This window comes from Balaenoptera borealis (assembly GCF_965194805.1).
Source record: "Balaenoptera borealis genome assembly, chromosome: 2".
Taxonomy (NCBI): Eukaryota; Metazoa; Chordata; class Mammalia; order Artiodactyla; family Balaenopteridae; genus Balaenoptera; species Balaenoptera borealis.
In genome coordinates, this window is record NC_138867.1 from 121,007,189 (window position 1) to 121,033,560 (window position 26,372).

Consider the following 26,372-nt stretch of genomic DNA (forward strand, 5'->3'; position numbering starts at 1 on the left):
TCTAGGTCCATCCATGTTGCTGCAAATGGCATTATTTCATTCTTTTTTTATGGCTGAGTAGTACTCCATTGTGTGTGTGTGTGTGTGTGTGTGTGTGTGTGTGTACCACATCTAGATTTATCATTTAAATAATATATGTTCAGATACTTGGAGTCATGAGACATGATAATGTTAATACTTCCTGGCCCCTCTGTTATTTAGCATGGGAAGGGACAGGACGTTTCCTAGTTTAAAAGTCTGGCCTCAGAATAGCCTTCCAGCTCTGGGCTAGGAAATAGTCCATGGAAATAATAGCTGTCGGAGCCACTTACTAAGCATTCACAAGATGCTAGATCCTATAGAGAGTGTGTAACAGAAACCATATCTTCCCTCAAAGCGTTTAGACCACTTTTAAAGCCATTAAAACTATTTAAGGTGTTTAAGTGATTAAAACTTTATATGCGTGCTTACTAGCACTGCAGAGGGTGGATCTGAGAAGGGAAGAAAATGACAGATTTGGAGGACCAACAAAAATCCTAGTAGAAGCCGGGTAGGTTTATCCACAGAGGTGTGCCTTGGCCAGAGTCAGCCATGTCTAGAATGTTCTGGCCGGTGCTGGAGGTGAGATTTTTCCTTCCGTGTCCTAAGAGATTGACTCACTACTAAGCACTTCAGCGGCAGCTATTACAGAAAGTGGTTCTAAACTTCTTATAAGAGCTTTAGAAGGACGAGAAAGGTAGAATGGGGCGTTTCTTCGGTTTTTTCTTATTCTGTGCTCAGTGCCTCTGAAAAGCAGACGTAAAACTGTCACTTTTTAACTGCACCAACATGAAAAAGGAATCAGAGCGTGATAGATTCAGCAGGACTCCAAATGTCCCAGAAAATAAATTTTCTTTCTCTCCCGGCATAACACATAAGCCCTGGCTTCTTGTTCTTGAATCTTGAGGCTGACATTCAGTATTTGCTTTAAAATTTCCCCTTCGTACATCCTGTTTACATAAACGGTACAGTTATGTGAAATGCATACCAGACACACTGCATTTTCTTTCTAATCTCATTTGACCTTGCTCGGACTCAACAAATCCTAATCAGCTGACAAGAGAAATCAGATACTGCCTGCCACTTTCTCCCCGAAGTAAAGTATTTCCTTCTGTTTATGCCCAATCATGCAATTAAATGAAGGGCATGCTGGCCTCCTGGCGAACCAGCTGCCAAGATGACAGAGGGGAGCAATTTGACAAATAGGGCACAGGGAAATACAGCAGACAGTCACAGGAAATTGTATTCGTTGCCCAAGGAGACCCGACAGACACAAACATCACCAGAGCTACAGGACAGAAATGGGGTCCAGAGGTCCTCAAGTGAGAAGGTGCCTCGCTCTGATCCCACTCTAACCTGAGAACAGGAACTTGTCCCAGTTTGTCAGCCTGGCTCTCAGCGGCTTCAGGGGAGGATGCCTAATTAGAGAGGGTCACACCCATGAGAAGTAGGCTTCCTCTTTCTGATATTGGTCACCCATTGCCTATTTTATGTTTTCCTCGACCTCAGCTTTTCAATTTTTATTTTAAAATATTTTATCTTTAAATAAAAGTAATGCCTTGTGCACATGTTAAAAATGCACAATGTACAGAGAGGTATAAAATGACCCTCACTAACCCCCTTCTTCCCAAGATAACCACTATTTACTTTTTTTTCTGGATCCTTTGAGGGACAGAAATGTCTTTATACACCTGAATGTGTGTATGCTTAAAAGCAATTTACTGGGGACAGTGTCCTGCATTGTTTGTTTTTCACTTAATAATAGATCTTTGCACATTGGTCTGGTACATCCAAGTGCCAATATTCCTTGCCTGCATTATTGCAATACCTCCTCGCCGACTTCCCTGCTTCTACCCTTACCCCCTACAGTTCATTCCAGAGGGATCCTGCTAAAAGGTAAATCAGATCATGTTTCTGTTTGGTCAAAACTGCCCAGTGCCTTTCTCTGGCACTAAGAACAAAAGCTAAGCTTGCTGTCACCACCTGCCTCTCCAAATCCATCCCCGATGCATTCCTCCTTCTCACTGTGCTCCAGCCTCACTGTTCCTCATCCAGGCCAAGTGCGGTCCTACCTCAGGGCCTTTGTACTTACTGTTCCCTCTGCCTGAAGTGCATGCATTTCTTTTCTGCCCCTTGATTCTCTACATGGCTGGCCCTTCCTTATCATTCTGGTCTCATTTCAGACCCTCCTCCCTGACCACCTGTTCGAAATCAGCCCCTCATAGATCTTTTCTTTTTCTTCATAGATTCTTTTTACTAGCTGAGAATTATCATGTTCAGTTATTTGTTTACTTATATGTTGTCTGTCTTCTCCTACCGCACACACTAGAATGTAAAGTCCATGAGGAGAGCAGGGATTTTATCTGTCTTTTCACCCTTATATTCCCAGTACTTGGACCAATGGTTCTCAAACTTGAATGTGCATCAGAATCGCAGATGACTGTACCCCAACTCCAGAGTTTCTCATTCAGTAGGTCTGGAGTGGGCCTGGGAATTTGCATGTCTAGCAAGTTCCCAGGTGATACTGACGCTGCTGGTCCACAGACCAGACTTTGAGAACCACCAGTCTAGACAGTGCCTGGCACACAGTGGGTGTTGCTTATACGTCTATTGCGTGAACACATGAGTCTGCACGGAAGGATCTGCTATTTTCTTTGGAATGGCAGTTTTATTTTCACTATATCATTTATTTATATTTATTGGACAGGAAACCTCCTCCAATTCTTTGTGACAGGAGGGCCCCAAGTTCTGTCAGCTAAAATGATGTATCAGCTCCATTGGTCTGTCAGCAAATGATCCGAAACCTAAAGTGTTATAGGCCCAAGGGAGCCAGTGAGAGGCACCCCTCGTTCTCTGCCTCAGTAACACGTCAAAGCCAAAGGGGGTGGGGTTCTCCCTTCATATGTGACAGAGAACTTTCCCTATGGGTAATCACTCAGGCCTCCCCTGTAATTGTTTAACAACTGTCCTGTTGACTTGGATTAGGCGTTGGTGCATTGGAATGTATACAACAAACACACACGCTCACACACACACACACACACACACTTTTTCATACTGAATTTCAGGAAGTTACAAGATGCCCCAAGTCCATTTTAATCTCAAATTTTAAAACTCCTGATCTAATCATTGGCTATCTATTTGGCAAAACAAACAAAAACAACCTGGATCCCCAGTTTGTTATTTAAATTCCCAATTAAATAAGAGGTTTAAATGTAATAAGACAAACCTTAGAGGACAACATTAGAGAAGAGCATTAGAGGAAAGCATTAGGTAATGAGATTTACCATCAATGCTTTTTGAAGCATGATTTGAAACCCAGAAACAAAAATAGAATAGTGAGATTGATTCCATAAAATTTAAAATGATCTGTACAAGAAAGAAGAAAAAAGATCCTCCAGTTTAGACTCTGGGGAGAAATCTGTGGAGCCTATCTTTTCCGTCTATATTCTTTCCACTTGAATTGAATGGGTGGCCTGTGGCCAAGCGTGGTGGGATGAGACATAAGCTTATCAGAGCAGACGGGGTATAGACCACATCCTTCAGCAAAGCCCTGTCACTGGGTTCATTATTTCATTAACCATGGTTTGGGGGTTTTCTGAGCAATTTTATTGAGATGTAATTCACATACCATGGAGTTCACCCATTTCAAGTATACAATTAAGTGGTTTTAGTATGTTCACAAAGTTGTGCAACCATCACCACTGTCTAATTTAGAACTTTTTTTGTCATCCCCAAAAGAAACCCCATACCCATTAGCAATCATTCCTCATCCCTGCCCTCCCGCCAGGCCTACCCAACCCCCAGTCTACTTTCTGCCTCTGTAGATTTGCCTGTTCTGGCCATTTCATATAAATGGGATCATACAGTGTGGGTTTCTTTTCCTTATAAAGCATAATGTCTTTAAGGTTCATCCACATTGTAGTTTGATCCATATTTATCAGAACGTCATTCCTTTTTATTGCTGAATAATATTTCACTGGATGGGTATGCCATATTTTATTTGTTCATCAATTAATGGACATTTGGCTTATTTCCTCTGTTTAGATATCATGAGTAATGGTGCTGGAACATTTGTGTTGTATACAAGTTTTTGTGTGAATATTTGTTTTTATTTCTCTTGGATCTAGCGGTGGTTTTTCTCTTAAATATTTACCCAAAGCATATTACTTAGCCTATTTAATTCTTTTGGTTTTAGTTTTGTTCTATCATGACCGCATGGGGAAGCAAGCAGGCTTGGATCCTAAAGACCTCAGAGGCCCGCTACCCGGAGTCTGGGCCCCTCCCTGTTTCTGTGTAACTGGGGATGTGTTTTCATCTCACTGTGCCTCACTCGTGCGGATGCCAGCTCTCTGAGCCTCTCAGGGATACTGTGAGGATTAATGGCATAAACCCAATAGGATCTGCTCTTGAGAAGGTGCTAACCCACAGGAGAGGGTTCATGTGCATCAGAGAAACAAGATACCCTCAGACCAAGGGCTCCCAGCACCACAGGTGACGGCATCAGCCAAGAGGCCAGTGGCTGGATGCAGAGGCACAGACGTTATAAAAAAAAAATACCGTTTACTTAAGATTTGGGTTTCCTTTGAGATCTGAATTTGGTGAATTTGGTTGCTTTCCAAATCCTGCAAGCTGCCCTCTGAGGGAGGCCTCTGGCCTGGTCACCCTGTTCAGGGGGCAGGAGAAAGGACAAGGCCATGCCTAGTGATGGGCAGCCAGATGGGCAGACAAATTCTAAAGCCCACCCTCCAGCTAACATTTCCCCAAAGACCATTCTAATCTAAGAACTCACTTAATCAAAAAGCACTTCGCTCTCTGCAGAGCCCCAGAGGTACCTCCTTTTGTGAAATTCCCTTGCCCCTGACCTTCTTGTTGGCTCTGGGGTAGGGGTGTGACCCCTCATCCCTGGGCGAACCCCCTGTAGAGGCACTGGGAGTGCCGGAGGCAGAAGAGGGGCCTAAAATATCTGAACTTCCTCCTGCTCTCTGACCAATCACCTGTGCCCCTCGCTCTCTCAAATCAGGCAGCAGAAAGTACCACTGATAAACATGTAACTGAGGAATCTAATAGGAAAGGAGATGGTAGGCTTGCCTGGGTTCTAACTCCCAGGCTGCCACTTACTAGCTCTCTGATCTAGGACAAGTGACTTAAGTTCTCTGAGACTCAGTTTCCCCATCTGTTAAATGGGGGATAATAGTGGTATTTACCTCGTAGGGTCACTGTGAGGATTACCTGAGATGATGCCTGTTAGGGGCTCCAGTATACATTCAGAGCTCCATCGGTGTTTGTCATAGTTATTATATTACTTATACAATCAGAATTAAGGATCTCAAGTAATCTAGCCATCCTCTCTAAGCTATTTAGGGAGGCTGTTTTTATTTTTATTTATTTTTATTGGTTGGAAGCACCTAATGTGTGTTAGACACCACAGGGAGGGCTGGGGATGAAACTTAATTTTCCCCAGGAATGTAAAATTCAAGCTGGGAGAGAAACTAAGATACATGCAGTTCTTAAAGAACAGGTAAACAGTGGACTGCAATGCCGAGGGGCAACGCTGTCCCAGTTTGGAGCGAACAGAAAAGGCTGGGTGGGCCAGATGCAGCCTCGGAGGGGAGGCAGCACAGAGTCTGGCCCTTGAAAGGCAAGATGGGTTCACATTAGCAGAGCAGAGGGAGGAAGAAGTGGGCAAGGGTGGGTGAAGGGAAGGGGAGGCCCGTGGGAGCACAAGCAGGTTGGGGGCCCAGTGGGTCTGGGCATGGTGGGTAGTCTGGAGACTGAGCCATAGACAAGCCTTCTGGTGTCTTTCCCACTCTCGGGTCTCTAGGGATGACATACCATGGGGTCTTTTAGTCACCTGTTCTACTAGTAATTATCCTTTCTATGAGACTTTCTGTCACACATACATTTTTGTGGAGTGTAAGAGGGAGGAAAGAAGAGGGGTTATGTTGGAGGAGCTTTGGCTCTTAATCTAGACGATCACAAAAAAAGCAGTACAAAGTGACAACCAATGACCTTGGCCATCCTGCATGCAGCCCCCTTGATTGTCTTTGGGAACCCAGCCTTTCATTGCTTTCAGGCCATGTGGTTTTGGGTGGGGATGACTACACCCCCATGGCAGGGATGGCACAATACCCACATTGGTTCTGTGAAATGTGACCCTGAGACTCTAGCTAGAATTGTTGGGAAAGGGAAACACCTATTCTTGTAGGATGGCTGGGCCAGTAGGACGTCAGCCCCCAGCTGCTGGCAGCCATCTTACCACCAGGATGAGTGAGTCTTCCTGGGAGTAGAATGACACAGGGATTCAAAGCAAGAAATGGAGAGAGACAGATTCACGATAATATCATCTGCGTACCTGGATCCCACCATATCAAAACCCTGGCTGTTTCAGTTACATGAGGAAAACATTTTCCCCTTGTTTTGTTTTTTTTTTGTCTAAGTCTCTTCAAACTGGATTTCAGTCCATTGTCACTAGAAGAATCTTGACTTATTCAAGGAGTTATCTTGTTCCCAGCAGTGTTCTGTTGGCTTACCCTTAGCATAGATATTTGTGGTCCTGAGCCGAGGGGTGGTGTGTGTCAAGGAATAACGGTATGCGTGTGCAAGCGATGGGGACACCTATCCATACCCTCCAGAGGCACAGGTACATGTCACCTGCTCGGGTGGCAGAGATGTTAGAAGGAGAACCCAAAACTCTGCAAAATGTCATTCTTCTTTACCCCTTGACTCTGCTTACAGAGCAATTCTCCCCAAACCCTTGATTTTATTCTTCTTCTTCTCAGCCAAAGAGAGTTCTTGGATCTGTTAAGTATATTTTGCAGGGTTCCAAAGTCGTCAGGAAGAGATGGGGAAGGGGGGTGAGGGGAAAGGAAGCTCTGCAGATGCCATTTGTATTTTCTCCCTTTTGCCCAATTACAGGGAATCAGCTGGCATCCTTTTATTTATTTCCTATTCGATGCAGAGCTTTTAAAAAACTAAGCATTAGCATTACTGCAATGGGATTTGTCTAATGATTTTCTGGGAAATGTCTTCTTGGATCTCAGCAAAGATAATTCACTTTGTAGAAACCCTTTCCTGCTTCCCTGCTAAGAATTCGACTCACCCAGTTCTTTCGGGAAGCAAGCTGGCCTCCGAATGAGAGAAAGGAGTACAGGAATGCTTTAGTCTAGCATCCATCACACAGCCTCAAGCCTGCCACCGACTCAGATCAGGGAGAAGGCGGGGAGGGGGTGGGGGGGAGCGTTCATGCAGAGCGCAAGCCTGAAGCCAAGCGGAAAGTCCACAGCCATCGGAGCCCCTTGGAGAAACGGATGCACTCACCTCTGTACTTTGGCTCTGGGGCACTTTCTTTCTGGGGTGATGGCAGCTGTGCAGCCTACGGCATCCACACTGTCCTACCAGGACCGCTGCAGGCAGGCCACCGCGGGAGGAAGGGAGCTCCCATCCTCCATCAGAAGGGAGTGGCCTTCACCAAAGGAGGCAATGCCCTTATTCCCCTGGAGTCCAGGCTGTTGGAGCTGCTTGTTCTCTCTCTCCTGCTCCCTCTCTGATGTGTATGGAGCTCAGGGAGCCCCCAGAGAAGGGCTGTGTGCACACCACACACCACACCCGCCCTGATCCAGGTGGTCTCCCCAGCCTTGGGGAGCCTGGGGCATGCGTTGTAAGGCCACCCTCATGGGGTCCCTACCAGTGCGGCTGGTGTACCCACAGAAAGCCCAAGGACAAGCACTTGTGTATTTATTTCTCCCCCTCTCATGTGATCTTATTTTTGGACCAAACACAAAAGCTATTTGGGGGCTGGACAGCTGCCAGGTGAAAGGGCAGTTATCTCATCCAAGTTGTCTCCGTGCCTCTCTCTGAACTAGTCCCTGTTACCTTTCTGGGTATAAGGCAGAAGGGGGGGGAGGGGGGCTTGCTCTGAACCTTAGTTTTAATATATCTGAGCTATTAGTCCAAATTACTAACTTTATTTTAACCAGTTCGTCCCCACCCTTTGAGGTTTCACAGAAGATCAATCTAACGAACAAAGTCACAGCTTTTATATCTGAGGCTGGTGGGCATGTCCTACAGTCAACACGCATCTGGCCGTCGTCTACACACTGCTGTAGACACAGAGACCCTCTTACCAGCACTGGGTGGGATCCCACCCCTGGAAGGCACTTGTGAGCGATGTGGAGGAGTGAGTCTCTAACACTGAATCGCACTGATTCTGGCTGTTTCCCCTGGCTGTTTCTGCTTCTAATTCCTAGGCTTGTAAAACTTAAAATATTTAAAAAGCTTGGGTTTTCGCCTCTGGTTCTTCCTCTTCAGACCTGAATGGGAAGCTTTGAAACCCTCATGCCTGACAAAGTGCCAATTCCATATCATCATCTTCGCCATCACCACTGTTATTTCTTGAGACCTTGCTAAATGCCGTTTTCATGCTGAGCTCTTTTCTCGCGTTGTCTCATTTATCCTCGCAACAGCTCTGTGGGGAAAGTAATCCTGTTCCAATCTGACAGCCAGAGAGGCAGAGGCTGGGGAAGGTGAGCTTGCCAAGGAGAGAGATCCCAGCCCCCATCGTCTGACTGAAGGGCAGGAACTTTCGGTCACTTTGCTCCCTGTCTCCTGAAGCTATAAATTATTGAGATTTCACTGTTGTTTTCATTTTATAAGAAGAATAACAAAAACCTCACATTAGATTCAGACCCATGACTTCAATCCTCAATTTCTTTTCCCAAACTCAGTTCTGAAGGGGAAAAAGAATAAGGTTTTCATCTGTTTACAGTCCCAGGCCCTGATTCTAGGTACAGGATGGAGAGTCTGTGGCCTCCATTCTCCGTGGAGCCAGTTTCCTATGAATAATTCACTGTGCAAACACACACACACCAGAGAGGACTGGGTGGGGCCGCCCAGGCTGTGGTCCCCACTGCATCCAAGGTGAATTGCCCTTTCTGTCTGCTACCTTGAGGGAGAGCCAGGGAGATGGAGCCCAATAGCTTGTCCAACACTGCCCTCTGCTGGCCACTAGCATGCATTACCCCTAGGATGGTGGTCTTCAAGACTTTCCAGTGGGCACACCAGGGATTATTTTTAGAGAAACAATTTCCAGGTTCCCAGTTTCTTTAGGTACCTTTTCCTAAAACTGATTTGCCTGAGAACATGTCTGTGTTCATAATAATCCTACCTTTACTGGAAAGCATACCCCTCACTCTTCAAAAATCTTACTAAGGAGCCATATCCCTGAATGTAAAAATTTCCAGGTCCAGGTTCTCAAACTGGAAGCTTCCTTTAAAAATTTAATTCAACTTCCCTTAATAACTAATTAAGGCAGTTTTTAATTTAACAACTTTGTCTCTTCCATCCCTTGAATTTGAGGGAGAGTACCGTGAAAGTTGTAGAGAATATTAGAAATAAAAATAACAGATTAATAGGTACATTTAAAGAATATTGTCACAGCTTAATTTTTTTTATCATTAATTTATTTAGTTTTGGCTGTGTTGGGTCTTTGTTTCTGTGCGAGGGCTTTCTCTAGTTGCGGCAAGCAGGGGCCACTCTTCATGGCGGTGCGCGGGCCTCTCACTATCGCGGCCTCTCTTGTTGCGGAGCACAGGCTCCAGACGCGCAGGCTCAGTAATTGTGGCTCACGGGCTCAGTTGCTCCGCGGCATGTGGGATCCTCCCAGACCAGGGCTCGAACCCGTGTCCCCTGCGTTGGCAGGCGGATTCTCAACCACTGCACCACCAGGGAAGCCCACAGCTTAATTTTTTAATTCCAATATTTACAATATGCTGGAAGTTATTATCTTGAATCCATATGAACTTAGTGGTGAACATTTAACGTCAGTTTTTAAATGTGAGTATAAGTAACATTATTTTTCAAAATTGTTTTAGAAGGCACTAGGGCAAAAATGGGTGAAGACAGACTATTGCAGCCTAGGGGTGGCCCTTGTTGACTGATAATAGGCTCTTATCTATCCAACCATCCATCCATCCCTCCATCTTTCCACCCATCCAGCCAACACCCATTGAGCATCTGCTATCTGTCAGGCATTGTTTTGGGCACTAGATATAAAAATGGTGAGCAAAAACCGACATGTGACATGCCAAATTCTTACTTATGAGTCCCTCTAGGGAATTGAGTGAGGGGAAACAGATTAATTTAGTACTTTCTCAAATAAATGTAAAAATTCACATTTGATAAGTACTTCCAAGGAGGGGTATTCAGTGATGAGAGAATGTATAATGAAGATTGTATGTTACAAAGATTGACCTAACTCATGGTGGAGATGTTAGGAATAAGGTCTGAAGCCAGAAAAAGGTATTCAGCAATCTCTATGAAAGGACTGTGAAAACCCAGGAAGAAAGGCCATTTTAATGTGGGAGGATTGGGGAATAGGATCAACCTTTGCAGAGTCAGTTGTTTTTAGAAAGGGCCTTTGCCCTTACACAAATACAGTCCATATTAAAAAAAATCACTGACACCAAATTTTCCCCAGGGAACATTTGGCAATTTCTGGAGACATTTTTGGTTGCTGCAGCTGGGGTTGTGCTCACGGCATCTAGTGGGTATGTGCAAGGGTTGCTGCTAAACATGCTGCAGTGTTCAGGATAGCGCCCTCCACAACAACGTATCCAGGCTGGCCCTAAAGTCAATAGTACTGGGGTTGAGAAAGCCTGTTATAGATGAGGGCAGTGCAGGCCTTGTCCAAGTGTCTACAGTGGATGTGGACCTATTCATCCATTCTTTCATTCGACAGGTGCATATTGAGTACCCACTATGTTCAAGACACCATTCTGGGCATAATCGAGGCATACCAGGCACCCCCTAACCAAAATTGTCATCTCAAATGGCCTACCTGGGTGTGTTCCTGTTACCCAGCCTAAACGTTTCACCATTAAAATGGTGGCAAAACTGGTCTTGCTGTCTGTAGAAAAAGAGACAAAAATCTATGGATATGATTCACAATATGGTTGCTGCAACATTGCAAGAGTGAAAACAACCTAAATGTCTGTCCACAGGGGAATAGCTACATCATTTGGTACATCCATACAATGGTATACTGAGCAGCCAATAAAAAAAGAAAGAGGCAGATTTCTTTGAGATGACACAGAAAATAACCATGAAGATATTAACTGGAAAAAATTTTCAGAATAGCAGGTTAAATGTGATTGATCTGAGTTGTGTTTTTAAAATTGGTTTATGTGTGTGTGTGCTTGTGCATGCAATTGCTGGGGAAAGTCGCACCAAATTCTTAAAAATGGCTACCTCTAGGAAGTGGGGAAAAATGTGTAACATGTTCATTGGGAAAAGTCCCCCACCTAATTCCCTCCTTTTGTAACAGTTAGATTCTCCCCAGTTCATCCTCTCAGTTACTACCGATATTCAGCCAGTCACCAACTTCTGGAGAACATTCAAAAAACTTCCAAGACAGTATCCATTCCTTATTAGTAACCCAGGGTCCTTCAAAACTTGCCTCCAGCCAGTCTTCATGGGCTTTTCTTGGGAGCCGCTCTTCCTGCAACAGCCCTGTTCCCACTCCCCCTCCCCAGAGCTTAAGTCATAGTGAACTCACCAGGACTTGTCACACCATACTCTTTCAAGACAGGCTCACCTCTGTGCCTGAAAAGCAGTCCTTTTCTTTTTCTACTTGTATTAGTCAGGATAGACCAGGTTATACTACGTTTATAAATAATCTCCAAATTTTAGTGACTTAAAGTAACAAAGGTCTATTTCTCATACATCAACATGGACATGTCCATGTGTAGGTTGGCTGGGCAGGTCTGCTCCATGTCGTCCTCAGCTGAGGGCCCAGACTGAGGGAGGTCCAGCCCTCTGCTTACAGGAAGGAAAGGGGAGAGATGTTTCCTGTTACACTAGCACCTGGCAGTTACTCCTACTCACATTTCATTGGCCAAAATGAGTCTTATGGCCACACCCAACATAAAATGAGGTGGAGAATTTTAGTCCTATTATTTGCTTGGAAGGTGAGGAGGTGAGGGTCATAAATATTTGGGGAACCTGAATTCTATAATTGCTGGGTGCAAAATACATATATATATATATATATATATATATATGTATATATGTATATATCTCCACAAAGTCAAGTTTACTGATCACGTTCAATCTATATATCCTTACTTATTTATCTGGTCATTTCTTGTGATTTTTGTCCATCTTAGCTTCATATGTTTTGAAGCCACATCATAAAATGTATACAAATTTTATAATACTCTATTTTCCTTGTGAATTGAAATTTTTATCATTATGATGTATCCTTCTTTAGCTGTAGTAATGCTTTTGGACTGAAAATATGTTTTGTCTGATATTAATATATACTATAAATATTAATATAATTTTGCTTAATATTTATGTTTTGTCTACCCTTTACTTTCAACATTTTAAAATTAATGTTTTAGATGTGTTTCTTATAAACAGTATATAGATTTTTAAAATCCAGCTCAATACTCTTTGACTTCTAATTGAAGTATTTTGTTCATTTACATTTAATGAAATTACTGATATATTTGGATTCAAATCTACCATCTTATTAAATGTTTCCATTTGTCACATGCTCTATGTTCTTTTTATCCTCCTTTCTTTTTTGCTTTTGGAGTGGCTAAATATTCTGTTTTACCCTCTCTTACGTTGAAAGTTATATACTTTTTTTTACTATTCTTTTAGAAGTTATTCTAGAGATCACAATATGTATCTTTGATTTATCACAGTCTAATGTTAATTAACATCTTTATCTTCTTCCATAGTAATACAAGGACCTTAGAACATTTTAGTTCCATTTACCCCTCCCTCCTTACTTATGCGTACTTGTTATATATTTTAACTTTTTAAATCCCCAGTGGACATTGCCATGTTGTTTTGTACAGTCTACTTCATTTGGATTTCCTCAAATTAATCTCTGCATTGTTCTTCATTTTTTCCTGCACCTGTAATCTATCATATTAAATCATCTTCCTTTCCCTTAAAGAACATGCTTTAGTATCTGCTGCTGGTAAAGAATCCTGAAAATGTCTTAATTTAACCTTTGTTATTAGAGGCTCTTTTCACTGGGCATGGAATTCTAGGTTGGCACTTCTTTTCTTTCAGCACTTGAAAGATATTTAAATTCTACTAATTTCTAGCTTCCATTGTTTCTGTCAAGAAGTAAGCTAACTTACTATTCCTTTTTTCAAGTAATGATAGCTGCTTTTAACATTTTTTTCTTCTCTTTGTCTTTGGATTTCATATATTTTACTATGATGTACCTAGGTGTAGTTTTTATTTATCCTGCTTGGGGTTCCCAGGGATTCTGGAATCTGTGGCTTGTTTTTAGTCAATTTTGGCAATTTCTCAAATATTTTCTCTTCAAATTATTGCTACTGCCCTATTCTCTCTCTCGTCTCCTTCTAGAACTTCAATCTTCACTCAATCTTCCATGTCTCTTATTCCCTCCACTGTATTTTCCATCCTTGTGTCTCTCCATGTTTCATCCTGATGTTTTCTTCTGACTTCCCAGTTCATCACTTCTCCCTTTGACTGTGTCTAATCTGCTTTAAACCCATCCACTCAGCTCTTTACTTTTGTTATTATATTTTCAACTCTAAATTACTGTTTGGTTATTTTTCAAATCATTATTGTCCCTCTTTTTTAAGCTTCCAGTTCTCTGCCATATTTTTAAATCTCATCTTTTATCTCCTTTGCACAAAGTCTGTGTCCAATAATTCCACAAGTGGAATTCTCTGGGATTGTTTCTATCGTAGTTGTTTCTGTTGGATCTCATTCATGTTGTCTTGTTTCCTCATGTGTCTGGGTACCTTCAGACTGAATTGTATGTGAAAAATTGTTAGTAGAAGTAAAGTGAGACATTATGGTGTTATCTTCCTCCAGAGAGTATGGTAAGTCCCCTACATATGAACAAGTTCCGTTCTGAGAGTGCGTTCGTAAGTCCAATTTGTTTGTAAGTGCAGCAAAGTTAGCCTAGGTACCCAACTAACACAATCGGCTATATAGTACTGTATTGTAATAGGTTTGTAATACTTTTCACACAAATAATATATAACAAACACAAAAAATAAACATTTTTAATCTTATAGTATAGTACCTTGAAAAGTACAGTAGTACAGTACAACAGCTGGCATACAGGGGCTGGCATCGACTGAACAGGCAAGAAGAGTTACTGACTGGAGGAGGGAGAGGAGGTGGGAGATGGCAGAGCTGAAGGATCATCAGCAATAGGAGACGGAGGGCAAGCTGCAATTTCACTCACGTCTGATGTTGATGGCACAGGTTCTGGTTCCTTGCTGGATTCAGTTCTATCTACCCTCTTTAAAAATTGATCCAGTGATGTCTGGGTAGTAGCTCTTTTTTTTGTCATCGTAGATGACACAGTAGCACTGGATTGCATTCTGAACGGCTGCTGCAACCTTTGTGTACCGTTCTATGTTCACGTCCTGTGCCTCAAAAACTAACAGTGCTTCCTCAAACAGAAGTTAGGTGATTGGACACTGGAACGCACGTTCGCATCTTTGAAAATTTGCAACTTGAAGGTTTGTATGTAGAGGACTTACTGTACTTACGTTTGCTTCTGCTAGGCACCTGGGGATACTAGCAGTCTGGTCTGGCCAATCTGGCCTTAATCCAGTTTGAAGAATTAAGCTCATTGGAAGCTGGGTTGGGACTCTGCAAAATCTGGTTATTTTCAGTTCACCTAGTCTTAAGGTGCAATTCTTCAGGGTCTTTGTCTAAAATGGGGAGTTACAGTGCCCCGGCTCCTTTGGTGGGCACTGGATCCCAACTTGTGTCCCCTTAGACATGCAGAGCTGCCTAGGTGCTGCTTAACCTCTCAGCTTCTTAGTCGTCTCTTCCTGAGGCAGCAAATATCCCAAGGGGAAAAGAGCCCCCAGTTGTTGGGCTTGTCTCCCTGAATGGCCATCTTTTCCCAGAACTTGGTTTGGCAATTCTTCATGATCTTATTAAGTTTTTGGTGCCTTCAGGCTGATTTTATTCTTCTTTTGTCCAGCCTTTCTAATTGTCCCCAGCAGAAAAGCAGACCCCAATGATCTAGTCTGCCGTTACCAGATGGTAAGAAATATAAATGTAGGAAGTTGTCCAGGTGTTTGTGCACGTGCACACCTTATGTGAGTGGTGGGCACTGGGGTCAACCAGAAAGCATGTGCTTACTTTTGCCTTATGGGGATGAAAGTCTCATGTTGCCAGATTTTCCAATTTTTTCAAGAGAAGTAGGAAATGTGGGCTTTTTAAATGTGAAATCCCAATTTTCAATGGTGGTTAAAAAAAATTAACTCTCAATGAGCCAAACAAGATCCATCTGGGGTCCAAACCGAGCCCGCTGGATACCAGTTTGAAATAGCTGGACTACAGTCTGTGTTGATGGGAGAAGTGGGGTGAAGGGTGGCTCTCCTTTACCAGTAAATGCTAGCCTCCAGCGGTCCAGGCTGCCTTGAATAAACACCAGGCCCTCATACAAATAACTTTAAAACCACTTTATGTCTCTACGGAAATCTCTTAAAAATGCCAAGGGGGAGGATGGATTCCAGTCATAACACCAACAACATTTCTGAAAAGCCTTCTCCCATCTCTCTCCCAAATCCTCCTCATGGCAGCTCAGCAGCTACTCCAGACTCTAAGAATTCATCTCTTTAATTCCTCCCAATTCAGCCCATCCCTGGCTCTTATCTCTCTTGTCCCCCCTTCTCACCTTCTGATCTGTTCCGCTTTTTCCATTAGGTGATTCTCTGCCTTTGCTTCGGTGAACCCATCAAGTCATCTGAGTCACAGCACCACACAGTTCAGAACCCCTTCCCATAGTTTCCTACCTTCTGCACAAGAAAGGCTCCAAAACTTAGCGGGCCAAAGCTAAATCCTCCTTCACAGGAAGTGGGGACAGGGAGAAACGATGCTGTAAATATTCTAAAATATGTGTGTTTTCCTGTCCCATCAGCTATGCCATCTGGGATGGGGTGAAGCCAGGACAAGATGTCATTTTGCAAAGGAGGCAGAGCCCATATCAGGATGCTTTGGCACCAGGGTGAGTTTTCAGATGACTGCCATCTCCTTGTCACTTACCTTCTACTGAAAGGACAGGGTCCCACCCAAACCACGACCCCTCCCACAAATGGGGAGGGAGAAGCCAGGAGGAAGAGAAATCAAATGTGGGCTTTTTCTGATGTGTCTAAAAATAGAAAGTTGGCAAAGCATGTCACAGAATACAAAGTATTTGATAAAAATAGCATCTGTTGAGCTTGGAACTCAAGCTAGAGATGCATGGAAATGAAATTTATTCCTTCCTTTAGTGTTTCCATATTAGTGTAACAATTCTGTCTCTCTCATTGATGAGGGTTCTGATGCTGCTTTCTGTGGCCAAGTGGCTTCCTTTCCCAGGGTCTGATGGTGGAGGAGGTGCTGGCCGAATTAAAGAAAGCACTAGACTGAGAGGGTCATGGGTCATGGGTGTGGGTCCACCACTCTCACACCCACCCTTGACTTTGACACACAGTGTCAGGGCTCACTTACACCGGCTTGTGAGTTTTCTAAATAAGCCAGTGTTGCTGACTCACAGGAGCCTGAATAGTACTAATAACTGTGTAGTAGTATTACTCCCCCAGAGGGAGGCCACTTGCCATTTGGCAAGTCCACAGAGGCTGCTGTCTCCCTTCCCCTCCCGCAAGCAGCTACCCAAGGTGTCTGGGGCTCACATTCTCCTCCTGCTACTGAGGACCCCACAGGGCTGTCCCTCTCAGGTCAGGATGGGACTCAAGACCTGCCCTTTCTCAAAGCACATCCCATAGTCCAGGGAATTACTAGCCACAGGACTGTTGCCTCTCACCAGCTCTTCCAGATCCCAGCTCCTCAAATGTCCTGCTCTCTGCTGAGTTTCCTTTACCGAGGAGCAAAGCTGAGCCAATCTAATAATAAATGAGAACAAGGGATCAAGTGGCCCCTTTTAAATGAGCTAGGTTTTTAAATTAGTTCTTTTAATTGTGGTAAGATACACATGACATAAAGCTACCATCTTAACCATTTTTAAGTGTACAGTTCAGTGGCTTTAAGTACATTCTCATTGTTGAGCGGCCATCACTGCCATCCATCTCCAGAACTCTTTTCATCTTCCCAAAATAAACTCCTTACCCAGCAGACAGCAACTCCACATTTCCCCCTCCCCCCAGCCCCTGGCAACCACCATTCTACTTTCTGTCTCTATGGATTTGACTACTCTAGATAGCACATATCGATGGAATCATACTGTATTTATTGTTTTGTGACTGGCTTATTTCACGGAGTATAATGTCCTCAAGGTTCATCCATGTTGTAGCATGTATCAGAATGTCCTTCCTTTTTAAAAAGGGCTGAATACTATTCCATTGTATGAACATACATACCACCTTTTGTTTATCCATTCATCCATTGATGGACACTTGGGTTGCTTCTACCTTTCGGCCATTGTGAATTATGCTGCAGTGAATGTGGGTGCTCTTATCCTGCTTGTTTTGAGCCATTTGTATTTTAACAGGATTTTTAAGGAAGGTAATCCAAATGGTGCAATATTTCGGGGATCTGAGGCTGACCCCTTGAGAGCTGTTTTAGGCGGAGACAGATTTGGTGCTCTTGCATCAAACTATGTCACGTGCATATGGGGCTGCCTGGGGATATGTGTTCTGGTATCGTGTGTTGCGTGCTTTCCTCACTGACAGGGATAGGAACTTATGTCCAGTGGAAGGAAAATGTTTCTGACTATAAACACTTCTTAAGCTACTCGGCCATGGGAATCTTGACAGTGGTTGATTGGCAGACAGTGACAGTGGGAAGTGATGGGGTGATGCAGATGCAAGAAGGCTTTGATATCAAACCAGCAAACATGTGTCCCCCACATGGGCTTCAAACACCTGCCTTGTCCTGATTCTTTAGGGTCCTTGCTGATTCACATCCACCACCCCCCCAAGATCTCCTGTATCTTTAACTCTTAATTTCCCCACCATCAGCATTGCAACATGCTCAAGTGTAATGAAACAAAACTGCAAAGCAAATCATAACCTCCCTCCCCCCACCCCCGACCCTGAGCCCTATCACACTTCTTCTCCCACCCTCTCTCCCTCTCTTCCTCCTGGAGAACTGTCTTTCCTCCTCACTTCCACATCCACATCCCTACCCCCACTGACTCCTAAACCCATCACACTCTGGCGCCCATGCTCTCCTGGCTCTGGGTTCCGATATGACCTTGCTGAGCCTCCTGATTTGAGCTCCTGACAGACCCGAGTCTCAGCCCCCTGTTCAAGGCAAGAGCCCTGCATCCTGAGCGGTCCTGGCATCTTGCTTCAGAGGCAGTCCCTAGAACACCAAGAATTTTATATTTCATTAATTTTTTAATTTTTATTTTTACACAGTTTTTAAAGGTTACAGTCCATTTACAGTTATTACAAAATATTGGCTATATTCCCCGTGTTGTACAATACATCCTTGAGTCTGTCTTACTTCCCCACCCCTACAATGCCCCTCCCCACCCTTTCCACTGGTAGCCAGTAGTTTGTTCTCTGTATCTGTGAGTCTGCTTCTTTCTTGTTATACTCACTAGTTTGTTGTATTTTTTAGATTCCACATATAAGTGATATCATACAGTATTTGTCTTTCTCTGTCTGACTTATTTCACTTAGCATAATGCCCTCCAATTTTTTGTAGCTTAGTAATATTAACTTGTATATATAAACCACATCTTCTTTATCCATTCATCTGTTGATGGACACTTAGGTTGCTTCCATATCTTGGCCATTGTCAGTAATGCTGCTATTATTTATTTATTTATCTTCCCCATCAAGAGAAGGAGATGTAATCCAGAACCACACCCTTACAAACTCAGGAATAAAAGCAATATTTGCAAATCACTTTTCAGACAGTGGAGTGTAGAGATGAGGCAATCACCTCTATCATTAAACAGACTTTGATACGACTCCCCGTTCTGCTAGTTGCTAGCTGGGAGACCTTGGGCAAGTTTCTTAAATGCTGTGCCTCCTCTCCTCACCTCGAGATGCAATTGTAGTTGCACCTACCTGGTAGGACTATTAGGAAAAATAAATAAGAAAATGTGTGTCGACGGAGCAACTAAGCCTGTGTGCTGCAACTACTGAGCCTGTGCTCTAGAGCCCGTGAGCCACAACTATTGAGCCCATGTGCCACAACTACTGAGCCTACGCGCCTAGAGCCTGTGCTCCACAACAAGTGAGGCCACCGCAGTGAGAAGCCTGCGCACCGCAACGAAGAGTAGCCCCCACTCACCGCAACTAAAGAAAGCCGGCATGCAGCAACAAAGACCCAACGCAGCCAAAAATAAATTAATTAATTAATTAAAAAAAAAAAAAGAAAATGTGTGTCGAGTGCTGAGCACAGCACATGGCTTATAGAAAGCATTTCATAAGGATGAGCTCTTATTACTCCTTTTTAATTGGTGTAAGTTGACCTTAGTACTTAAGTCTGTCTTGCTTTTCATACCTGTAAAATTTGAATGAACAAATGTGCTAAGACTAAGGGGTTTAATTGCAAAATTCTCTAGAGAATAAATGGTTTCCTAAGAGATCAGAAACATTTACTAAAGACTGCATGAGAACTGCAGGAAGAAACATCGTCTAGAGGCTACTGAAAGGCAGAGTCCCTGAATGAGGGTGAACATTCCTAGATGTTGGGAGATAAACCAAAAGACTCGAGAGTGTGATTAAACGTGTGCCTCGGTGATTAGCGTCAGATAAGATGAATGATCTCTATGATGCAAGAACAAACACAGACTGTGGGAAAACAGCCACTGGAAAAGCTATTGGAACTAAAATTAGATGATAGTCAACAGTCTGGCCACCAGATGAGGAATCTACTGTTTGATAAATTTCACAAAACTGTAGCCCTCATTTTAAAATAAGTAGAGAGATTCCAAGAACAGATTGCAGGGTCCATGAATAGGTATAGCGATCTGATAAAATAGCTGAATTGTAGGCAGAAATTGAAGGACATTGAGGTAACACTGACACATGCTGTTCCACACATGGAGGCTGGAGGGTGGCTGGATTGAGGTGGAGGGTCTAGTCCTGTGTGGTGCTGTGTGGCAGCTGGGAGCATGTGTGGCTCTCCAGTACCTGACCTGTGGCTGGTGGACACTGAGAGGTGCTGTGAGTGTAAAAGACGCACAGCTTTCAAAGGCTGAGTAAAAAAAAACAATGTGAAATATATCAACAATGTAAAAAATATTAGTTGCATGTTAAAATAACAGTTTAGATGTAAATGTTGGGTGAAATAGAAGATATGAAAATTAATTTGACTGTTTATACTATTTTAATGTGGCTTCCAGAAAATGTAAAATTACACACTTGGCTCGTATTTGTGACTCGCTTTATATTTTTACTGGACTCTTGTAGTTGGTTCAGCTCCAGACTCCCCTTGCTCCACCCAGATCCAGCTGGTATAAACCATGACCTTGGACAAGTTATTTAACCCATGGAAGCTTCAGTTTGTTCATCAGTAAAAGAGTGGTTGTAGGAATTAAAGGGGGTAATTAAAAAGCATTAACAGTGTGCCTTGTCCAGAGTAGGTAGTCAACAAATGTAAGCTATTTTTTCTGTTGTTAGTTAAACCCATAGAGCTGGAAGTTTCCTATAGGTCAGTAGCATTACGTATTTAAGACAATACTAGAGGATGCCATCACAGTCTACCAAATGAGAGAGGAAAATCTGCCCACCTTTTAGAGCAGCGGTTCTCAACTGGCGACGTCACGTCTGGTGATGCCTGAGAGGGCTGCTACTGGCTGTCTAGTGGGTAGAGGCCAGGGATACTGCTAAACATCCTACAACATACAGAATAAACCCCACCCCCAAAAAACACACACGCACCAAATTATCACGTCAAAATATCAATAGTGCCCAAGGTGAGAAACCCTGAATTAGAGGCTCTTGGTTATTTGCAACTTACACTGATTAATGGTCAAGGTCCAGAACATGTGTGACATAAAAACTACAAATGCCATCCAGGTGCATGGCCCCAAACCAACAGCATCAGTATCGCCCAGGGAGTTATTAGAAATGCAGATTCTCAGGCTCCATCCTAGTCCAGCTGAATCAGAATCTCTGGAGGTGGAGCCCAAAAATCTATGGTTTAACAAGCCCTCCAGCTGATTCTAATGTACTGTAAAGTCTGAGAAGCCTGCTCAGCTGACAGTTTCCTGGTTACCATCTCCTGCACATCCCAGGCCCGAGCAGCAGGTGGCAGCAAAGCCTATAAGGATGTTGTAACGCCTGCGAAAAGCCGAGAAGCTGCGTGCTTGCGACGAATCAGTTGGTAACCGAGCTGGGTGCCAGAGTGTTTTTACACTAGATCACAGTTGATAATGCCAGCTTTCTAATTTCAGGAAAGTCAGAGGGGAAATGGTTCATAGTCATCCTAAGGTTCCTTCTTAGTCGTATAGTGTTTGCAGGGCTTTGAGATTGTTCAGTTCAGTTCTAACGTCTGTTACAAAGGCGTCTTCTCCAACAGAGAATTTAGTGAGTAATTCGGTTTGGACTATTCTCCTAAAATACTTTCCACCCTATAAAATCCCAAAGCCGTGAGAATAAATCATTTCTGCTGTCCCCAGGCAACTTTGGGCCAAGTATTCGACCCATCACCCGCCTTAATGGACCCTTGGCCCCTCCTCTACACGTGGACCAGATCTAGTGAATGATGAACATCTCACGTTCCCCAGGATCTTTTGTCCAGCAGGTAAAACTAAATTTGTTCAGTAATCTTTATTAAGGGTAAGAGCGAGAAGGTTACAGTTCAGGTAATTTTCCATTTGTGCCACATGGGGGCGCCCTCCACACTGCCATGGGCATCCATGGTCCAGGTGAAGGCGTTGAAGCAGAAGGTTGAGGGACCTGCTAGGCAGTGAAGGGCGGGGGGAGGGAACAGTTACTTTTCTTCTATAAAGTAGCTGAGTGATGTGGCTTCGGTTAGACCTCAGCCCTGCACTCTAGAGCTGGGTTTCTCAAAGGGTGATCCCGGGTCCAGCAGCATCAGCATCACCTGGGAAGTAGTTAGAAAAGCAGATTCTTGGCTCCATCCCAGACCAGCTGCATCAGACGCTCTGGAGGCGGGGCAGTGATCTCTTTTAATAAGTGGCTCCACCCCCTCCCTCCAGGTGATTGCGCTGCAGGCTGTAGCTTGAGCACCGCTGCTCTCTAGTCTGGAACATCTCCCTCGTTACTGGCTGGGACGCAAAACCACGTTGCTATCTGATCTCATCACACTTCTGCCAGGAGGTGAAATCTAGGAGCCCACCTTCTTGATGCCCAACGTCTTCTTCAGGTCACTTACCTGAGAACACCTGAGGATACTGAGGTCAGTCACTCTGCATGAACCTGTGGAATCCCTGGGCTCTGAGGGATATAAAAGAGCGTTAAGTAGGGTTTCCGCCCTCACGGAGCTTCCACTCTCCTGTAGGAGATGGGATTGCCACTGGGAACCAAAGACTGAGAGGGGCCCAAAGGCTGTATTTCTGGCTACAGGGGGAGGCAGCGTGGAAGCACACACCTGCCAAGTTCCCTTTTCTGTCCTTGGCCTTCCATTCTCTCCCGCTGCTGCTGCAGCCCGTCCTTCTCTCCTTCCTGCTCAACTGCCTGCCCTAGGGTTGCCGTGGTTTTCTCTTCCTTTTCCCCCAGCCTCACACATCTCTTGTCCTATTTCTCCCATTCCATTCTGGTTTTGTTTTAAATCCCAAAAGTCCAGGGATAGGTCCATCAGGGATGGGGACCCCAAGGGGCAGGGGGAAAGGAGATAACCAAGTGGACAAGGGCAGATTTCCACGTGGGGTAAATCCCGAGAACCCCTGACTGCACTGGGATCGTGGTTGCTCTTGCCCCAAGCGCTGTGCAAGCCTGGGGGAGGGAGGGCACTCCAGGATGCAGAGCATGGGAGAAGCTTGGGGCGGGGTGTGGCTGGACCTGAGCTAAGCTTTGGCAGGGGCTTCGGGTGAGCAGAAGGGAGGGAGGGCCCGTGCCAGCCCAGTACCAGGAGGAGCTGGGGTGTGATGGGGAGTCATGGGAAGTGAGGCTGGATGGGTCCCCAGATTGAGGAGGTGACAGTTAAGGTTTGAGTTTGACGATGGAAGTACTAGGGAGATATACTAGATTCTTGGGCAAAGGAGAACCGTGCATAAGAATAAACTGTTATTGAGAAGGCATCACCTATGACAGGGGTCACAAACTCAAATGCCTATTTTGTGAAGTGGGCCAGGTAAGAAGCAGTAGGGCGTGGGGAGGGGGGGTGCTGGGGGAGGTAGAGAGCTGGTGTTTGCTCGTAATAAACGAGCAGTTATTACACAAATCCGGACAGTTATCACCATGGGGAAGTAGAAGCCCAGAGCTGCCAACTCTTCCTGCTTCTCAAGAGAAGTCAGAACTCTGGATTTTTTTCTTAACGTGAAGTTTCTTAATTTTTAGATATGGCAGCTAATTACAAACTTGAAAGTCTGGGCCTCTGGTTGGCCAATTCTCACCTGTATTTTTTTTCTAACTTGGGGGTTTGTACCATAGTCTCAAAATACTATCTCATTTCTTCCTAGTTTCCTCCCTCACTCTTACTATCAAATCCATATATTATGAACAAAAAATAAATATAACATTCACCAAACATTAACAATGTGCTCCTTTAGAGGCTTCACATGGATTATCTCATTTAATCCTCCCACAACCCTGCAAGATGTTAGTCCCATGTACAGATGGAACACAGTGTCAGAGAGGTGAAATCAGTGGTTCCAGATCACATAGTTACCAAGTGGAGGAGCTGGGACTCAAACCCAGGTGGTCAAATTCCTGAGTCATGTATTTAACCTGTGTGCCTTTCCTGTGTAGTTTTGTTACTATATTTCTGTCCTGTTTTTCTCTCTTCTGAGCATGAAGTGATAATCGTGAGGTTACGTCTATCTTCTTGTGTTAAGATATCAGGCCTGCTTTTTTTTTATTGCCTATACCCTGATGCATAAGGCATGTGAGTCAGTTCTGGTCAGTTTGACAGACATTAATTGGGAACCCATCATGTGCCATGTACGGGGATGGGCACCAGTACAACGTCACGAAGCCATTTTAATAGGGGATTCTGACAAATAGAAATGCCTCCTGTCATAATATGGGATGTCACACTGGGATAAAGGCATCCTCAGTATGCAGTGAGATCACACTGTGGAGTTGTGCATGTGGGGAGGGGGTGGGCCAGGGGTGTCTTCCTGGGAGAAAGGTGTGGAGCTGAGTGTCAGAGAACTCTGAGCAGCACCGGGGCTCAAGAGGCCAACCAGTGGGCGAGCCGCAGGGTGGAGGGAAGATCGAGAGAGTGGTGACAAGGTATCAGGAGGAGCCAGGAGAATCTACCTAGGAGGGCTGGTAGATAGGAAGAAGGGCCAGTGCCAGAGGGGGCAGGGTGGATAGGCTGAGGGGCAGAGTGCATAGAAAGAATAAAGGTTTGATTGTAGAGTGAACAGATCAGTGAATCCACCGAAAGGCAGGAAGAGGACATTGCCTCAGCTCAGCCCGGCACACAGGAAGGGCTGACCGTCCGGCAGCCTGCTCTATCTCTTATTGGTTGTGGCACCTTAGGCAACCTGCTTTGCTTCTTTGCCCCAGTGTCCTCATCTGTAAAATGGAGTCCCTCGCTCATATAGTTTAGCGAGAATTGCATAAGACGCCCATGCCAGCTCTAGCCCCAGTGCCTAGCCCAGGGCGATCACTCAGACAGTGTGAGTTAGATTATCATTGTAGGCGCTTGGTAAATGTTTGTTGAATGAATGAGAGAGAGCAGTGGCTTAAGCATCCCCAGTGATACCTGCTGGAGGTGGGAGATCAGGACAGGAGCTTAAGCTTAAGAATGACCCATGATTCCACTTGTCTTTGACTGGCAGATGAGGGTTACATTCATTTGAATGAAACCGCAGCTTTATCATAGACTCCAAATGAAGCCGTCTGGTCCCCTTAAGAAGCATCCCACCTAACAGGCAAGTCTGACCACAGATTCTGCAGTTGAATCGGCCATAATTCAGTGCTGAGGCTGCTGACTTTCCCCAGTGGACTTGTGTGCATGCAGGCGAATCTGGCATTCCTGCAGGTTACATCGTTCCCACCAGGTGCAGTTAGCCCCTCCGACAGAGCGCGCTCTCCAGGGCAGTTGCAGCAACCTGGCACCTGACACCTGACACCGCAGAGCCAACCCATCAGGTGCTGATGTGCGGCTGTTCAGGATGAGCGCCAGCCTCGCTGACTCTGGGTGATGGACAGATACAGCTACCGCCACTGCCTCCCTTGCTCCTGAATACCATGGAGTGGCCAGTCTCCCAACCAGGTGGGTGGCTCCAGGTGGCCACTTTTACCTTGGGAATTCCCACGAGACCCAGGAAAAGACAGAAGAGCTCTGTAAAATGATCACAATCGTGCTTTCCATTTCTGTAGTCATTTTTGTTAAGGATCTCAACTGCTGGGGCACATGGGACTTTTTCTCCAGGGTTTCTGTGCCGACAGCTGTCGTACCTTGATTTTCAGCGGGTGATGGGTGCCCCTGGACGAAGAGACCTCAGAAATGAAAGTCTGGCTGCTTTTTTCTGAATGAAATGCTTTCTGTGGCAGTGGAGCCCAAGCTGTGTGCTGGATTCCTCTGTGGAGAAGGACACACATAGAGCTGCAAGTTCTCAATCGGTAGGTGGGTGGCCACACCCAGACACCGAGATCGTTAACCAGCTCCTTAGGAGGCATTTCTCACAGTGTGGTCCGCAGGCTGCCTGCATCCAGTCTCCTGGGCACTTGTTCAAAAATGCAGGGTCCTTGGTCCCACCCCAGACTCACTAAATAGACAGGGTGCGGATGGCTTCATGTTTAACAGGTGACTTTAACCACAGGTCCCTCAGCAATTTGAACACATTTCCATTTGAGAACTGCTGCATAAGTAATGCTGATGTACCAGGACACTTGGAAAGCCACTGTTCTACAACAATTAAGCTTGAATTTCTGTCCCACAGACCTTAGATTTTTTTTTCCTGACTCAACTAGACTTCCCTCAGCAACTTAGGCAAGTGTTGGCCAACAGAACACAAAGAAGCAAAGAAAGTAGAAAAGTGATGTAATCTGAGGCCATGTTGAGTCTGAGGCCAAGAAATTGTGATGGAAAAACACCAGGACTCCTCACCTGGCCTGTGACAGAGCCTTGGTGGGTGAAGGGGAGTGTGTGAGAACTTTCAGAAAATGGTCCACACCACTCTGTTCTTTTTCTGAAGGAAGGAGTCTTGTATTTTATTTTTATTTTTTTTTAATTTTAATTTTATTAAAGTATAGTTGACTTACAGTGTTGTGTTTCAGGTGTACAGCAAAGTG

General features: G+C 44.6%; 2 protein-coding genes across 3 annotated transcripts in view; one reads left to right on the forward strand and one right to left on the reverse strand.

The window, feature by feature from the left end:
• Nucleotides 1–7,750, reverse strand: part of FGF1 (fibroblast growth factor 1) — a 103,234-nt gene extending 95,484 nt beyond the window's left edge. For both annotated transcript variants that reach the window (XM_082382801.1, XM_082382802.1), the window contains exon 1: nt 7,339–7,750. The gene's annotated coding sequence lies outside the window, so the exon portion shown is untranslated. The remainder of the gene's footprint in view (nt 1–7,338) is intronic.
• Nucleotides 1–26,372, forward strand: part of LOC309624566 (uncharacterized protein) — a 404,937-nt gene that overhangs the window by 333,156 nt on the left and 45,409 nt on the right. The window contains exons 11-12 of the mRNA XM_082382813.1: nt 15,959–21,744; nt 22,163–22,362. The gene's annotated coding sequence lies outside the window, so the exon portion shown is untranslated. The remainder of the gene's footprint in view (nt 1–15,958; nt 21,745–22,162; nt 22,363–26,372) is intronic.